Source organism: Triturus cristatus, chromosome 3_1 (genome assembly GCF_964204655.1).
Source record: "Triturus cristatus chromosome 3_1, aTriCri1.1, whole genome shotgun sequence".
Classification (NCBI taxonomy): domain Eukaryota; kingdom Metazoa; phylum Chordata; class Amphibia; order Caudata; family Salamandridae; genus Triturus; species Triturus cristatus.
Window position 1 is genome coordinate 366,671,032 of NC_140583.1, and position 18,948 is coordinate 366,689,979.

Genomic DNA, 18,948 nt, shown 5'->3' on the forward strand with positions numbered 1-18,948 from the left:
AGAATATTGAAGACTAGCCTAATATGTCAGAATGAGCCAGTTTCATTTACAATTGTAAAATGTAAGTTTAAACAGGCTTCCTTATGCTTTAAAGGTAGGCTGATTTGTATTTGGAATTCTGTCTAAGAAGTATATCGTTGCTTTGCTCCGAGGTGTTTCAAGACTAGACAGGCTCTGCGATAACTTCATTATGGAACAAATGTCTGGTTAGCACTAATGTTCAATGGAATCCTTTGGAAGTAGTGGATAGCTTCTTAAATGCCAAATCACGACTTTTCCATGGACTGTGCCATGCAGACGATCCCATGGCTGTCCCTATAAGCTGTATATACTAGGTTCTTATATCATCCTAAGGCCATGGCAGCTTGACTGGTGGTAGTTTGGGCATCCTCTTTCTTAGTAAATCTTAGCGTACTGCGTCTGACCTGATGTGCCTTTCTGATAGATACTTCTACCCACAGATTCCTCACCTTAGAGTACTCCCCAGGTGCCAGCCTGGATCTGCAAACTTTTCTACAGCAATGCTCTTTCATACCACTTGATTGCACCGTTCAGCTCGCCACTGGCTCTGTACCACCCCTGAAGTGCCAGAGCAGAGCCTCATGTAAGCACCCCCGCCCGTTCGCTGATGTCGGTTCCTGTTTTTTGCCCCTCTCCCTTCTATGACTATCGGCCTCGAACTAGCACAATGTGTGTCTGTGGTGTCTGAACTCAGTCACAACTTGAAGTTGTGTGATAACTGCTCTCACAAGTGATCCAGGAATGAGAAATTAAGCTGTATGTCGCCAAACATAAGAAAAAGTTTCAGCTCTCGCGAAATTCACACTCCCACTCAAGATCCTGTTCTTTAGGCCACCCCTGTGAGCATTTCGGGGATGGTGTAGAGCCAGCACCGAACCGTATTCCTGAGGTCTCTTTTATTTTGCAAGTCTGAGCTTCCCTTCTCCAGACTTTTGACGAAACTTGGCATCTGGGACCGTCTGAACTTCACTAAATTTACCCACTTTTCCCCATACTATGTATTCCTTGAGTGGAGAGTAAAAGCTCTTCACGGTTAACCTAGTTCAGGGATAGAGAGATGAACAGTATAATTTAACATTAGCCAAAAAAAATTGGGGGCCTTTCAATAACATTTCAGGTCTTTAAAGTAAGAAATAACTTGAATATTCAATGGAATCAAACAGAATGGTTGTTACAACAACTCTTGAACTTCTCTCACAAATCAGATTTTCTAACCGATCCGTTGTGGTGTTGGTTAACAAGCCAAGCTTACTGCAGCTCTCAAACCTATTTTTATTTAAAATGGGACAAGCCTACAAGTGTTCTCCATTTTGAAGAGATATTTAGCCGTAAATGTATCCCGGTACTAACGCAACTAAGATTGTCATCATGAGGTGACCAGGTACCACTGTATCAGTGGGGCACCATTTCTTCACCCGGTCTGCCCTTTTACAAATGATTGTTGCGAGGTGCATTGATGAGCACAGTTGGTTTATGCAAAGTACTCTAAAATCAGAACTTCCAGAAGACACTAGCTGTAAATGACAGGCCCGCACTGGACCCATGGTGGATGACGTGGAATCACGTGGCTCATTTATGCTAAAGCTGCCTGAAGGAGAGGAGGAGATTAAAAATATGCCGAAGGAGAGGAGGAGATTGAAAATATGCTATATCAAGGCTCATTCACTTTTTTGCCAATATATCTAACAAATCTCTGCTGTTCCTGCTGTTGTTTGTTAATATCCAAACAAAGTTAAGGGCAGGCCCTCATAAAGTATTCAAATGCATCTGTGGGCAAAGAGTAGGGGGTGGGCATAACTCGCATAATTTCCTTGTAATGTAATTACCTAAGAATTGCGCGAGATTATGCAGAACTATATGAGAAGAGAAATTCTGCGTTTAGAGCCATTTCTTAGTGCAAATATGCCCCTTTGCGTCCAAAATGCATGCGAGGATGCATTTTGCTCTAAGAAGTAGCGCTAAGTTCAATAGAGCGTAAATAGCGAGTGCAGGCATATGCTTGCCAAATGTGCTCTTCGGGCAGGATTTTCCTCCAGCTTACGAGCCAAATTAAACACTATTTTTCTTAGCGCAAAATGCACACTTGCATCCAAAATGGACGTGAGGGTGCATTTTGCACAAAGAAACCGCTCTAAATACAGCAGAACACTAATCGCAAGCAGCCTCTCACTAAATGTGGGCCCACATCATGGCCGCTCGGAGCTGTTGCTCCGTGGTGAACCATCTTTTCAACTTCTAGCGCGACGGTGCGCTGAACTGTTTTTCCACCTAAAAACAACAATTCCGCCACCGGAATGCAGGCGGATCACCTGGAGATAAATCTTGCACCTCACCGATCGAGCATCGCAGAGATATCCGAGCAAACGGCAAAGATGGTCTCAGACTGATTGAGCAGCTGCTGCCGCCAGCCTAAAACCCCACAGCCATCTGTCAGAATCCGGCCAAATTTAGGGAGTCGACCTACCGATGGGCTGCACCGAGTTGCACAAGGGAATGAAGCCGCGAAGCCAAAAGCCAAGATGGCGGCTACCGTGTGCTGAATACAGAAGGAACGCCCAGAGAGACCAATCTGGACTAGGGCGGGTGACTCAAGAATTGTGGCGGAGTCCGTGACATCGGCAAATGCGTAGGTCGTCTTGTGCGGCCCATTCCTGCTACAGCCTGAGGACACCGGGCTGTGTGGCATCAGAGATGTGATCCCCCCCACCCCCTGGGGCAAGAAAGTGATCGGCTAAGCGCAAAGGTGAGTCACGCCAGCAGCAGGACGTGCTTTATGAGAGCTAGAGCTCCTGAACTGTGCCAGTCGGGCCGAGAGGGACATGCGGTTACAAGGGTTCTGGGTAGGAGGGTGCGAAGGTGCAGTGGGTCCAGATCGGGGATATCACCGAAGAGGAAGTCACGATAACGTGGAGAGTGCTTCTTGGGCTGAAGAGTGTGCAATAAATGGTAGGAAGATGCAGGAAAAACGTGGTGAATGTTTAGATCATCTTGCGTTCCCATTCTGCTAAAAAGGCATGGCTACTGCTGGAGAGGGAGGGGCACTTGAACACGACCGGCAGTGTCCTCCGCTATCCACAACGGACGCCCTTCATAGGCGGTGAGTGGGAAACAAGAAACTGCCACATTCGATCCCAATGTGGGCTCTGTGAACCATCTGGTGCCTTATTTAATCCCCTATTTTAACTCGGCAACTACTTTTTACATTGGAACTCTCTGAGCCTGACCCTAAAATGGCGCCCACCAAGGTATTCTCACCGGTGAGGGAAGTTGTCCCATCAGATAATGGGGGTCCCGATACACTACCAGGATAAATGGCATTGCTGAGTTATCTAACCACTGAACTTGAGGCAAGCCCAGCTAAAGAGCCACGGAGGTTAACAGACTCAACCTGCCTCACTATAAAATGGCAGCCAAGAGACATTCCCTTTACGATCCTTGCCTTCCTCGCCATCTCCTTGCGCCTGTCTCTGGACTCAAAACCTTCGGTCACTTCCTGATCTTCACTCTAATCCGGCGGAGCCCGAATCCACTTGGCCGATTGCCGGTTGAGCTGCACCGACAGCTATAGGGGCGATTGGCACTGGGACACCGCGATGGCCGTCACCTACCCAGCCGGACTTCAGACATTTGTCTCATCGTTTTCTCCGCTCCTGTCTCCTTCATATGCAGCTACAGAGGAGTCTGGCTTTGGTTCACCCTTCAGCCGTCACCTACCCAGTCGGACATTGTTTTTAACGGTTCTTCACAATCTTGTTTGTCAGTTTCTGTTTTTGCTGTGACTGCTTTGTCTCCCCTGAAATACTTAACCCCTTCTGGTCTACCTGACTCTCTCAGCATTCCTTCTCCTGTTTACCTTTCCCCCTTTTCCTTCCATTCATCATAAAACGTGTTGTCTTGGATATATTACGCACTAATAACCTTTTGTTATTGTGCATCTTATGTTCTTCTCCTATACCTATACTTGTAACTGATGTAATTTCTTATAACTGTAACTGATATAATTTTTGCAATTGATGTTATTTTTGTAACCTGTAACTCACTGATTCTCATGTAAAGCGCTCTGATACCTCCGGGTCCAGCCAGCGCTATATAAAACTTTTATCAAATCAAATGTGCTCTTGTAGTAGAAATTTGCTCCAAAATTACTCTTAATTACGTGAGTAGGAGTATTCACATAATTTCCGGTAATTCCACGTCCGAGTAACACGGAATTCCCGAAATGAATCGAAATTCTGCCTAGGCTTAGTAAAGAGGTGCTGTGTTCTCGAAGCATTTTCACCAAGTCTTCCCAAATCCCCAATAGCTGTAGGCTTTTCCACCAACCAACACAAGAGTGTGTGGTATGAGGGGCGCAGGACAAATTCTGGGCAGAGGGGCCCGCTTCTCGCTTACTAACAGCGACGCCCGTTTCCAACTTTAACGAAAACACACAGCTCCGAGTTCTTGAGAAAATGTTACCCCACGCTTCTCTAGGCCTTTACATTTAAAACCTACCAGGCTTTTATGAAAATCTACTGTAATAAAATATGACCTCGAGCGCAGACTCGGTCATACGTTTTTCACCATAACAGTCGCGAGGCGTATCAATCTTCCCAGAATGTAAACGGTTTTCCTAAGTGCAAAGAACTAGTATCACACCGTAATTTACGTTTCCGTTTTTTTGTCAGTGCATAAAATAGGGGGGATTATGTTTCCGGGGCAGCCATAGCCTTTTATCTGGTCTATGGGGGTCTGCGACTCAGACGTATTTGTTTAAGGAGTTAACGGTGTCCATTTCTTTAACATATTATGGCCGAGTTATCACCGTTGACCTTTAACCTTAACGCGGTACAGTGTCATCATAAGCTGGAGACAGATGTTCCTTATTTACTGTCCTTGTAGCACGCTGCTGAGGCACGCTTGGGGGTAGAGGGGGGACGACCCTCCATCTGTACCCACCACACTCGCAGCAGGTGGAGGCCGCTCGTGGTTTTAGGCGGGTTCATATTTCCACATAATGTGTTCTGGAGGCTGAAGACCAACATGCACGAATTACACGTTGTTGCAGAAATAAAGCCATATCTGGGTGTACATTTTATCTTCTGGTCAGTCATTTCAAGCCTAAAGATCTGATAGTTTTGTGTTTTTTAGAACAAAGCTTCCCTGTTCAACTTTCATTCATGGAGCAATCAGGGAAAGTGAGGGTAAATCGAACGTCCTGTTTGGCTAAAATCTCGGCAGGAAGATTTGCAGGAGCTGAACTGCAAGTGGCCTGTCTTTTCAGTTATCTTACAAAGCGTTTTGTGGGTTCAAATCACCGGAGCTGTGGTGTTCTCTTCCCAGGAGACCAACTGCTCCCAGCCACGGATTGTGAGATCTGGCAACGATGCTATGTCATTTTGTGAAACGATGTTCGGATGGGTACTTTAAATTCCAGAATCCTCACCTTAATCCCCAGGCACCAGACTAGTTCTGGAAACTCGGAGGCCAGGCTCCTGCGATCCAGTTTTTTTCAAATTTACCAGTGTGCAAGGACATGTCACCCCCTAATGCTTAAACTTTGCAAGGACTGTTGCATGTAGATGTCTGTGACAGATCCCCAGAGGTTTGCTCCTGGTGCCTGGGCTTGAGACACTACTCCAAGGCCTTAAATGCCTGAGCCTAGATGAATCCAAAAGCTCTCCAAGAACATGAAGCTGTACGTGGCAAAGCACTGGAAACCTCCATGCCAGTCCTGGTCGAAGTCAAGAGTGTAGACCTGTTCATGCTCCCAAAGCTTTTCCGATGGCACATCTTCTTCATGATTTGAAATTTTTGGGTATGTCAGAGAAGAAAGAGAAGAAGTCCAAGTGGGACATGCTCCTTTTCCGCCACTCTCGCTCCTCAGAGATTGTGCTCCGGCACACTCATGCATAGACACTACACCTTCATTTTGGGTTGGATTCAGACCAGAGGCAACAACCATATGGAGACGACAGTGATGGGGTTAGAGAATAGCTTGCCTCACCTTAAAATGTCAAGTGACAACTGGTACATGGACTTGTAGGATGCCAGCAGGTTGGACATCTCACTCAGTACTGGGTTGGTGTTTAAAACCCATCCACCCCCCTGTACAGCACTAGAAGAAAGTAAATCTTTCACCGCTGTGATTATGAGGGCTGCTCTACACCTATCCACAATGGAGTTGAAAACAAATGTGCTGATCGAGGTCCTGCAGCCAGGCCAGGTATCGACCGAACCTCTCGTGCCCTTCGATGGGGCTCTGACTGATACACTGTTGGCACTTGGCCTAAACCCTGCCCTGCTGAAGCATGCATGTGTGGTGGCGCTTTGTGCTTCTGCTCGGTACTACTGGAGTGAAAAGACATTGATGCAGAGTCACATAGCGCTCCCTACTGGCGTGCAGGAGCACTGCTTTTGAGTTTCCGGACCCAGTCTGGCACCTGAGGATAGTCACAGGGTGAGGAATCTGCGATTAGTTATTTACCAGAAAGAACATAATAAAGGTAAGTAACCAGTGCTTTATGGCTGAAAAAGCCTTTGATTATGTCTGAGAGGAAAAAGGAATGTTGGCAGGTATACATGAGTTTAATACTACGGATTTCTTCACCGCAAGTGTGGACAAATGCACAATTGTAACCCATTCAAGGGCTGGGAAGTTAGTGGAACAAGGAGAGGTTAGATTTATGCGTTTATTAACTCTGACAGACTTGTAATTTTTTGGACTTTTACAAACTCTGATCCGACCCTCTTTCACCCAGGGAAAAGCTTGGAGTTTTACTCCTGCAAAGGGCGGAATTAATTTGCATTGTAGAATGGAAAAGTAATGGATCACCTTCAAACTTGGAGGAGATGTAAGGAAAGGAATTTTTTCGCTAGGGATAATGTTATTACTCACGGAAAAAAAGAAAGGAGAAAAATGTGCATTTATACATCGGGCACCATCTCTCCAGTGACTAAATGTGCTCTATGTAGTATTACACATTGGGATAATGGGAGGACCTGCCACATGACATTTGCAGTAGAATTCCTGGAATCACGTGGCTTGCACAGCTCCTCATAGATTCTAGTGGTAGTCAAGGGTGGCGAGAGAACACCGGCCTTCCCCCCCCCCCCCCCCCCCCCCCCCCTTTACACCAGTTCGGACATTGCATTCTGGTAGATGCAGTTCATAGTGATTTTGGATTAATCACAAGTAGGTTCTTGATGTTCTTAAAATGCCACTTTCAGTATGTCAGGTAAAGTACCACTCCAAGTATGCTGGTGATGCTGGTGCGCGCTGTAGTTGGTTCTCAAGTACATGACTGCTGGAGGAGACTGACAGTCAAGGGGGTTAGTGGCATTCAGTCAAAGAACCCCCATTGCATTCTGGCACATGCATTGCTGGCAATATTTTATTGATTTTTGCATGGTAAGTTAGTACATCATAGTATTTCTAAATTAGAAGAGAATCTGCACTTATTTGTTCTGGCAGTGCTCCCCTTGAAGTGCCCCAGTGTGTCTCCCCACCCCCCTCCCCCTCCCACCCCCCCAAGGAGTTTCCAGTCAGGTGTTGGCTATGTAAACTTTCAATTAAGTGATACATGACCTGTGGTGAAAGGGCTGTAGACCAGCATTCGTTAGTCATCTTTTGGTCTGCGTACGAGGGTCCGTAGGGTAAGCTGGACACTCACTCAGTGTGGAGGGCGGGAACCTAGGGGAAGCTCTTCCACCCATGATGTATGAGCCATTGGGTATCTCTACATGAAGGGCTTCACAGCGAACGTTGCCATTTGTGTCCTACTCTTCTGTAGAACATAGGTTAGGAATACGTTTTGAACGAGACAACGGGTCAGTATGGCCTGCGTTGGGCTCACCTGCAGAGATCTATTATGTTTTTAATGGCTCTCCATTGTCCGTTTTTTTCACCTAGCAGAAATATTGCGTGATGAGGGTTTAGGTGTTTCTGTGACTCACTTCACTGGTACTAGTATTAACTTAAGGAGAAAGGTTGAGTGGGCCCTACTAGGGTTGAAACTTATGACCATTCACTACATGCACTTCTCAGTGGTGTTTGCTCAGTGCTACTAAGCTTTTTTTTTTCATCCTCGAAGATTGCCATGCTTCTATTATAACTTAAAGGCAAAGGATCAGTATCCATGCTAAACTCTTTTACATACATAGGCGACTACTGGGCAGCTGGACTGTCCAATCGGCAGTAGACAATCAAACACATCTTACTCAACTGGGCAACGGGCTGGAGCTGTGCATGGCAGACCTTCAGCTGGGAGTCTCGCGATACTCCACCGGATCTTTGAGAGGATGGCATCCCCTGCTGGGAATATTTATTCAAGCCTGTCAACATCATGCCGTTGTTCTGTTGTGAAAATAAACTCCCAGTCTCTACGATTGCGTTTGTGCAAGGGTCAGGCAAGGGCACTGTTTTTAAGCACCGATAATCTGGCAACCTTAAAGTGAAGTTAGTTGAGGAAGATGGTCAAAGCTGGGCAAAGATGGACGTTTGCCCATGAAGAACATCTTTAAAAGGAATGTTCCAAGGGAACGATCTGAACTTTGAGCGTACGTGTACATGCCCACTTCCAATTTCTTGGCTGTGCAATTAAAAAAAACTGCTCTTCTGGCAATAATAAAATAAAAATACATTAATTAAAGAACACGTTATCACTGCGTGTAAAGCAGCGTTATATTTCCAGTATTGATAGATAGCATACTTTATTTTGGACTATTCAAAGTGTATTCACGAGGGCCAGAATTTCAAAGTATCCACATCAATAACATTTCTAAACTAAGAATCAAAATCGAAGTTTCAGTAGTCCTCTTGAAAAACTAGCTTTGATCCTTCCCTGACCATTGTGGGAGGCAGTGGTTAATTTGAGCCAGTGGTTTCCGGTGCTCGGCACCAGCACTTAATTGTCAACACCAACGCTTGTGACAGTCTGCCACAAAATGGTGCTGTCTGAGATAACCTCAACAACAGTCAATTATTAATTAAATATACATAAATGATTATTACCTGCCTCACAAGCCATTCTTATAGCTTTGGATGTCTGGAATAGTCTGATGTGTCTCACTTGTAGAAGAGTGATGGTTATTAGTTGTGTTTGTACTATAATTGGCAGCACTGCCAGGGGCAATGCATGGTGCAAACTACAGTGGCCTCCTGACGAGAGCCCTGGCACTTATTGTTTTTACAAATTAAGCACTGCTTCCCTGTTTCAAATCCATTCCCATCATTCTATCCCTACCCTAAACTCTACTAAACACACGAGAAATCAAGAGCACAAACCTAACAGAAGTAATGCACAAAGAAAAGAAAAACAAATTTACTAATCTACGAACTAACCCTGGGCGGTGAACTTCGTTTGCGGAGTTTTCTGCACTCCGCGTTACGCGGAAGTCACAGAGTTCCCAAAAGCTCCGTTTCGCGTTGCCGAGCGGAGTTTTTTCCCTTGCTCTCGTTCATCAACGTCATGTTGGCAAGCGCGAACGAGCAAAATCCACCTCCCTGCGAGATTTTTTCTCATTTGCGATCGTCAACATCAAGTTGGCAAGCGTGGAAAATCAACCTCCCGGCGAGATTTCTCAATGCGCGGGGGGGTCGGTGATTTCTCATTGCGAGTGGTCGCGTATGCTCGCGACTGCTCTCGTTGAGAAACTGTCCATTTGTGTTGAAGGCTGCAGCTCGAGTAAAAATCTCAAGTGGCAGAAAGGAAAGCAGCTCCCGCTTGCGCTGTGCATGGTGCTCTTCGCGATGATTGCACAGTGCGGACAAGCATCAATCACCGTGAACAGCATTTTTCTATCGCACTCCGCTGCTTGCAGAGCTCCACTTAGCGCGGCAGAGTTTTTTCCCCACTTCGTGGAGTTCCGTGTGGAATTCCGCGAACTCCGCCTAGGGTTACTACTTACCTCTTTAATCTTGGGTACCGAGTAGCGTGCTGTTGGACAGAAAGTGCTTCAATGCCTCGTCAGGGGAGTAAACGCAGTTTAAATACAATTTACGATTGGAATTGTTGGCAACCGACTGTATACTTAAATATTTTGATTTTAAATGTGAGTGCATCTCTTGTGGTTACTGCTGCAAAAATCAAGAGAAGTCGAAATGACGTTCACAGGATGTAGCAGAAATATAAAATAGAAATAGGAATTATATTGGTAACAATAGTTTTAAGGCGGAAATTTTAAGTTTCTTATGAGAACATTGGCTGTACTTTTCTTTTGATGTTATGGGAAGTTTGTTTATGAAGACAGAACTTTGTGCATATAAACATTTGCATAAAAGTTAATAAACTAACAAATGTGTTAAAACCACATATTTCATTTAATTTTTCAATAGAGAAATCACATTAAAACATGATTTGCTGTAAAAAGCTACTGACTCCTGTATCAGCCGGAATAGAAGCAACAGTTCTGTGGCCATGCTTACAGTTCTTATACTGCCCGCTTCAAAGGCTGGAGATCTAATTTTGCAATTGCAGCATAAATCCGGTACCAGCCAGGTCTTTGCTGCTTTAAGAACAATTTTTGACTGTAGTGTCTCCAAGCTGGGTATAGTTTATGTAATGATGGGATGATTCTTATTGCTGCGTTAGAATGGGCTGGGATAATGTGTTTTTTTTGGTAAAAGCAGAACACCGGACTCTTTCAAGACTGCTCTGTCCAGCCCAAACTTTTAGCTGTAGGAATACTGGGCAGAGCACCATGTTCAGGATGTGAAGAAGTCTCTACTACGGAACTTACCAATGAAGCATGAGGTTTTGTCTAAAGCATAAGAATTTGTATAAACTGCTCTAAATATCTTGCATTTTAAATTGTAATGTCACTGCTTACTGCAAAAGTGAGCCTTTTTCAGGTTGAGGATGACTATGGTGCATTACCGCCTCTTACTCGCAGCTCAAGATTAGAATTCGATTATTCAGGTCTCTTTGTGTGCAGTTACAAAATAAGGTGTGTTGTGTTCGTGTAGCTCCTTCAATACCCACTGCACACAGGAATGTTTTGACTAAACATAAAATCTTACCCTGCATGCAGATTCTGTCTTCAACTCATCACGTAGTAAACAAAACCGTTCTTTAATATTGTCTTTTTTATTTATAGCCTTAGAAGGCACTTGATTTAAAATAAATAATGCACATGATACCCAAAGGAAGGACTGGTGAGGTCAAGTTGCTACGATAAATTAAATGATATAGCCAGCCCTTCCAAAGATACTGTACAGCTCCGAATGGTGACGCAGAGGAGCAAGGAGTATCTGATAAAGATTAGACAAACAGAAGTGTTTTCAGGGAATTTTAAAGTCCCTGAATTATTTTTTTAGGTCTAGCTTACTAGACAGCACAGTTGTTTGATTGAAAAAGATTGATTGTTAGCTTACCAAGAAGTTACAGTGGGCTTAAAGCTAAGGTATTGCTTACCATTGGTTGGCTTTGGCACTCTCATTTGCTTGCGTCTTCTTCGATGGCTTGCCTTGTTCTTCTTGTGTTTGTCCCTCCCCTGGAGTGTAGCCTCTTTGCTGTGTCCTTCCACTGCTCACTTTTAGTGAACTGCTTTTAGTTTTTGTTCAAGTGCTTCATGAGAGTGCATGTGTTTTACCTGTGGTCTTGTTTCCCAAAGCACTCCTTGTTCCTCTTTCTCACTTGTTGCACTCTCTCACTCGCTCTCCCCCGTCCTCTGTATTCCTCTCCTTTGTGTACTGCTTTTCTCTACTGTCCGTTCCTGCCCCTTAGGCAGTCCTTATATTTTTTATTATTTTTTTCATTTTTTGTTTTAAAGCTCCTGCGTACCTTTGTAGGCGTAGGAATGCGTGATCATTCATGGGCTTTTGCATGATGCATTTGCGCACATACATCATCATGCATATATGTGCATGCAAAATGCTACTGCAATCAGCAGCTGTTATTGCGCCTTTTTTTCTTATTATGTCCATGCTGTACATTATTAGCATTTTCGCTGATGCTGTAAAGCATGAATAAAAGGCATTAGATCCAAAATGCTTACCCTAGTTGGGAAATTTTGAGAAATGCAAGGAGTGGTCTAAGGTACAGGATATGTGTCTAGAACATGTTCCACTCTATTTGGGAAGATGCAAGTTCGAGCCTATGCTTTGACAATCACTGCTTGATTTGATTGAATCAGCTTTATAGAGGACTTAGATTGGATTGCTCTTCTGTGCACTTGTTGTAAGACAGTGTATCGTCTTTACAAGACTACAAATTCAGCCCAATGAAAACCGGCCAAGCTCCAATATAAATCCCATTTACATTCATTTTCTTATAAAGTGACATACCTGGCTCTCAAATGTTGCCAGTTTATTACACCTTACCTTAACTTAACATAACGTGTGTATTTGTTAAACACACATTCACTCAGAAGGGCCTCTTGGCTCTGAATACCAGATGTTTCCCGTTTTATCGACCTCCAAAGGATGAAAGGCTGAGTGGACCTGTCGGGCTTTGAACCTGTGACCATGAAGTCAAACACAGGCCCCTACAGTGGACGCATTAGTCCACTAAGCCACCAGACCTGGCTGAAGGTACATAAATATACTACCCTTAAGGTGTATAAATATATTACCCCTCCTCCCCCACACACACGTAGCACGTATCCTGTAACATAAAATGACATGAATTTTTGCCTGCGATTCCTTGATAGTTGGTGGTCGGTTATGAAGTCAAGTGCCCTCGTGGCTGCCTAGTGCCAAGTGCTTCAAGTTGCTGCTGGTTGCGTCTACACTCCAGGTAACATACTTGAGTGGCTGCAACCACCCTGCTTCACAGGTCCTTTGTGGCTGTAATGTGTAGATCTATTCTTTGAGGAGGAAGTGAAAGATGTAGTAATTTTCTTGAACGATTGCGAGCGGTTATCGATCCAGGATTTGGTGCATCTCCATTACTGGAGAGTGGAGTATCATTTGAGGGGGCTTTGTCTCCGAGGCCTATTGTGCGCTTGGTGTACTCCATTGCTGGAGAGCGTAGATCCTATCTAGGGGGTTTTGTCTCCAAGGTCTATTGTGCGCTTGGTGTACTCCAAGTCGAGTGAGGAAGATAAAACTCGTCCCACATTAGAGTGATCGCTCAACGTAATTTCAAGCATTTGTTGTTGCTGGTTACAAATGGACGCTGCTCACTGTTGTCCGCTGGTCAGATGGAGCCATACAGAAGAAGGCCATGGCACTAGAGATCTTGTCAAGGTTACAGGCTGCCTTTGGCTCTGCAGCCCAAGACCTCCAGTATATGATACGTTTTATCCCAGATTGGAGAAAGGAAACTTCAAATGAAGGCTTTTTTTTATTTTAGAAAAATTGAGGATAGTTTTACCCTTAAGCACAGTGATAACTGCTGTGTTAGTTTTTAATTTTAGCTAAGATGACCACATGCATGCATCTGAGGATCATATGGGCTTCCGTGGCTCGGCTCCTAAGCAAAGCCGAGCGTGAGAGTGAGCCTGCCACAGAGAAACGAAATAATCCTCGGCAAAACTGGTAATTACAGCTTTCTTGAAATAATGAGAATGTTTTTCTGGTGTCGGTGTTCTCCGTAGAACTGGCTCTGCATGAGCTGCTCTGCAGTGTTGCTTCTCGGCCCCCAGTAGGTAGCAGTGCAGTCTTCATTAAACAAACACACCACAGGCGACAGATACAGAAATGAAAACAGCAGTGCAGGGGTTTTTAACTCTCACAGAACAGGTACAGTGCAGCCAGCAGCAGTGGAGGGGTTCCTGCCTCACACACAGCGAGTCCAGCAAGGACCCCCGAAGGCCAGGCCCCCCTCACAGCAGCGGTACAGCACCTACACACTCAGCTCCTTCACCATCACTCTGTATCTTCTCCACCTCCCTGTCAACAGAAAGAGGTGCACTCCGACCAGGCCAGGTGCGCAGTCTGCCTGAAGCAGCCATTGCTGCCGTAGGTCGTGTGGCGAGCCTGACCCTCACTACCTCCTCTCTATGACACGATGTCCGCCCTGGTAGGTTTCCGGGGTGTCTGTTGTGCGGTTTTTTTCACAGACCAGGGCTACTAAGCATTCAGAACGGTTTTGTATTTCTTAAATATGTTTAACCAGTGGACAAAAAAGGAAAAGAGAACTTCTGTCTATTAATTCTGTACATATTGCAGCTCTCCCTCTGGTCTCTGCTACCACTGTTTTACTGCAGGCGAGTGAAAGACCAGGCCTAAACACAGTATGTCATGCAGTGCTAGAGGGCTAGTATGCATCCATTTTCTTCCTAAGAAGTGTATAATAAGTAGCCTACAATCGAATGAATAAACGTCGTAAGCTGGAACATTTGTGTGGCAGTGCTCACTAGGGAAGCCTATGTTCCTTTCGAGTCCGAATGGTGGGGAGTCCCATACTCCCTGGACACTGTTAGCAGAGCATCCCAACCTCCTACATGGACATGTCAGTGTAAAAGATACACATTTATTTAACAAGCACATGTCCGCTGCGTCCTGGCTATGACCAACAAATTGTATTTTCGTAACCGTTTTGTAATTAGCCGTTCTGGGGCTTGCACTATAATCTTGTGATTAACCTATGGACGCCAAAATGTAAATACTGCCGTGACAATTCCCAATCAATATTTGCCAGCAGATTTATGAATTGGATGTGGTTCCAGATAATCAATGTTGGCATTCATTTAGAGAAGTTTAATTTACAGGGAAGAATAGTAAATTGGGAAAACGTGCTGTTATTCATGTCGGGTTTAAGTACTATTGCGGCTCTTCGTGCATTGATTCACACAGCGAAAGGAAGTGGGCCACGGTGCCTGATGCGTAGTGTAGAAATAGCTCTACTCAATTACTAGTACTTAATACACAGCACCAGGCTTTCAAATGCAGCGTCAATGTGTAGGAATAAATATCCTTCCATCGTGTTTTCTATAAACTGAATTGCCTATGTGTGCTAATATTAGCAAAGTAAGTGATACAGACCCCCCGACCCAACAGCGGCGGACGCTCCTTCTACCAAATGTCTGCCAAGACATGGAACACCCTTCCCCTGCACCTAAGGACCCCCCCATCGCTCCAGCAATTCAGGAGAGAACTCAAGACCTGAATGTTCTAATGAGATACGACCATGCAATAGTACAAGCGCTTCAAGACCCAACCGCGCAATATAAATGTCTGATTAGCGTGTTTTTTCAATTGTAGAAGGGCATGTATTCCAACCTTTGACCTTCTTGTAACACACATCCCTGGAGTAGGTTCATTAGGTCACTGGATTATCTCGTATTAATATACGGAAAAAAATATTTTTATAATATATTTTTATAAAGAAAGGGTACCTTCGAGAAGAGGGTCACCTTCAAACTCCTCACCCACGCCTACAAATCCCTCAACATCGGGCCCAAATACCTCAACAACAGACTATCCTTCCACGTACCCAAGAGGAACCTCCGCTCCACCAACCTCACCCTGGCAGAGGTTCCTCAACATCCGCAGAAACAGAACCGGCGGGAGAGCCTTCTCCTACATAGCGGCCAAGACCTGGAACGAGCTCCCTGTTAACATCAGATGCTCCCCGACCCTGCACATGTTCAGGAAGGACCTCCAGACTTGGCTCTTCGACAGATCTACATCTGCTTCCCCCCTACAGCGCCTTGAGACCCTCACGGGTGAGTAGCGCGCTCTACAAACCCCCTGATTGATTGATTGTAGTGGCTAAAACGGGCATCAGTTCTCATTGTGAGGGTCATGTAAAGTTATTTTAGATCTCCCCACCTCCATTGTGAGGAAATAACAAAATATTACTATCCCCCTTCCCATATATTTGATTTTAATGGCCAACATACAAAGTGTAGGTCACTATTCTCGCTCCAGTTTTCAATTTTAACCTCTTACAATTTTGAGGGTTCCTCTGTTCAAACCAGTCTGTTAGAACCAACGCTCTGCAACTTAATGCCCAAATACCTTCTAGGTTAATTTCCCATTTGACCCCCATAACACCCACCTATTCCTCCAACATCACTTTTGGCAGCGCTCGCCTATCTTGCCAGTTAATTTCTTCCTTCTTCCTTCCTGGGCACGTCGTTTCTTGGTGTATGTTGGTTCCTTTCTCACTAACAGTGATACTAAAGTCCAGATGTCCTCATCAATGGAGAGTTGTAGCAGGAAAAGGAACACCTTTTAAAGGAGACTACTTGTCTCTGTTGTAACAGTTTAAAGGAAACTGTCATAATGCAAAAAGACACTTCTTTGAGATCTACTGTAAGTGGAACTGGAAAAAGCAAGAGTCAATGACGTAGTAGATGCGCTTACTCCCAGGTGAGCACTTGTTCTACATCTACTACTGCTTCACTCTCAAGGCCAAACAAACGGTCCACTCAATATGTGAGGATATGCCGAACCCAGCTGTTAAACGAAACAAAACATGTTTTACCCCAGCGGTGGAGGATATACTATTGTAATGGGACTATGAAATCCAGACGTCTACCCAGGGTCACTGTTACTGGAGCTTCCCAAATCCCCACAACCCCTGGCTCCAGAGAATCACCAGAAGTAATCCTCTCCTCACCCCTTGATAAAGTTGAAAAGTCTGACTCTAGGAGAAGTCAGGAGACCTTCAGAGATCCAACCGATATGTCCCAGGGTGGTCAGTGACCCCATCACCCATGAGCAAACCAGGCACCTTCCACCCCAGGCTGAGACTTTGCAATGTAATGCCCACACTCCTCCTTGGTTAACCTCCCATGGGACCCCCTAAACCTCCCCTCTCACGTTTGGTGTTACCTGTCCCAGTAGCCAATCTTTGTCTGCTGAGTGGGAGAATGTTCAATGGTGCTCCTGCTGCTTTTGTGAATGCCCCACACCAGATTCATGTACTACGCTACCCAGGACTCCAAGCTTGGTAGCTGAGCAAATAAATGGGGGGGTGACCACTTGCGGACAGTAAGTACAGAGCACACCAGTAATGTGCTGCACTAAGCCCCCCTTCACAAGGTCTTACCTAGGCCAACACTGTCTGCATACTACACCCACATAATGCTATCCCTTCGCACTGGTTCCCACCTGGACTTCTGATGTAGGGTGACCAGATTCAAAAAACCAAAAACCGGGATAGTTCACAAAAACAGAAGTAGGGCTATAATGTTGCATCGACTGGAGAATGGGCGGTGGCGTATGAGGATCCATAAAACACATTTGTCTTTGATACAATTTGGAACCTATAAGAAAATATAATGACCTTTTTCGAAACGTAGTATTGCATTGAAGTTTGCAAACTTTTCATTTTAAATTGAAACAGTGCAAATAAGCCTTTCCTTTCTCCTACAAGTTGTGCTGACGCTGAGGGAAAGCTTGGGCGTCAGCTGAGGCTTTCTGAAGTGCTGGTTTGTCCCTCCTTGCATCCTGGTGTGGGCTTCACCGAGACACTAACGCCCAGCAGGGGTCTTTAAAACCACTTTATAACAATTAACAGGTCTACCCGCGGAAATGTAACTGGAGAGAGACCTAGAAGATGTAAGCCTGGAGTCTGGTTGAAAGCTAACGTGCAGGCCACAGACCCTCTCCACAAAACTGGGGCATGAATTACTTTTAATTAAAACTATCGGGACACTGGGACTCGATGGACATGAGAAACCGAGGCTGTCCGGGGGAATCCGGGGCGCGGGGCCACCCTATCTGTATCAGTGATACCTTTTCTATGAGCCCTAAGCAGCAACAGAAAGCACTTCATGGAAACTCAGGCCAGTCCCTGTACTGTGCAGCCAGCGCACACCGTGACCCCACCTTTTCAAGTGGGAGCAGCGTTTTATTAACCGCTTTAACTCCGTGGACAACAAAATTGCCCCTTGCCTTCAACAAAAATTGGTGTTTAGATGACCAAATTCAAAAATACTGATCTTGTAGACCCCAATACCACGTGGTACTGGGTTGACACTGCGTGCATTCAGAGCTGGAGCAGGAACATTGCGTAAAGGAAGCACCAATGGCATGCCTCCAAACTCTGGATGACTGCACCTCCTCCATGCTTCCGTTTCTGCCCAGCTGGTTGTGAACTGTGGTGCGCAGCAGGCCTGATGTATTCCAGGGATCCAAGCCGTGGCTGTTACACGGGAAACAGCCTTTACCACGAAGCATTTTCTACGCGTTACATTTACAACGGAACACTTACCTCGTAAATGTCTTCACAACGCGTATTGCTTCAACGACGTCTTTACCACGCAAGCAACGTCATCACGGAACAACGTCTTCCTCATCCGAAAAAAAGCGTCAGTCCTTCTTTAGTGTCGGCGAAGACCTAAGAGAAAGGAGAAAAAAAAAAGAAGAAAGGGGGCTTGGGGGGTGTCTCCCCCCCCCCCCCAAAAAAAAAGAAAAAGCGGGGTAAAGGAAAAATCGAGGTAAAGGCAATGCGAAGAAAAACATTCCGTTGTAACGCATGCGTGGTAAAGGCATGCGTTGCAACGGAATGCGTAGTAACGACATATATTCCTGTTACACAACTGAACGGGAGGTAGTATGTGGCTAAAAAAGCCAAGCTTGACTAGCCTAGGCAAAGCCAGTCGGTGCATGCTGTATTAGCACACGAGAGGGCGGTCCAGCGCTCGCACTTGAGCGGAGTTGAAAGGATACACCCCAACAGTCAACAGCATTAGGTGAGAGAGGAGTATTTCACTCCTCGAAGACGTCATAGACATAGTCTCAAGTCATTGGCTGACAGAGACTGGTCAAATAAAGCCAGTAGCCGAAAGGGGTGGGCCCAAAACACACTCTTTGTATATTGTTAGCGGCATTTCCGTCAAACCCCAGTGTTAACCAGTTTATTGCACACCCGGCTGGGATTACGTGTGTTGGCTTCGTGTAGCACACACTTGCCATCTAATAACCTGAGTAGTTTGATCCTGTGTTAACACGTCCTTCCCCCAATGCCCGCAGTTGTAGAAGGAGCATCCTCCTGCCATCATCGGCTAAGCAAGCTATTGTATTGTCATAGTAAAGTGGGCACAGTACCT

General features: G+C 45.3%; 1 protein-coding gene across 2 annotated transcripts in view; it reads left to right on the plus strand.

Annotated features, from left to right (window-relative positions):
* The window catches only part of PRTG (protogenin), a 230,503-nt gene that overhangs the window by 141,534 nt on the left and 70,021 nt on the right, over nucleotides 1-18,948 (plus strand). The gene's annotated exons all lie outside the window — the stretch shown is intronic.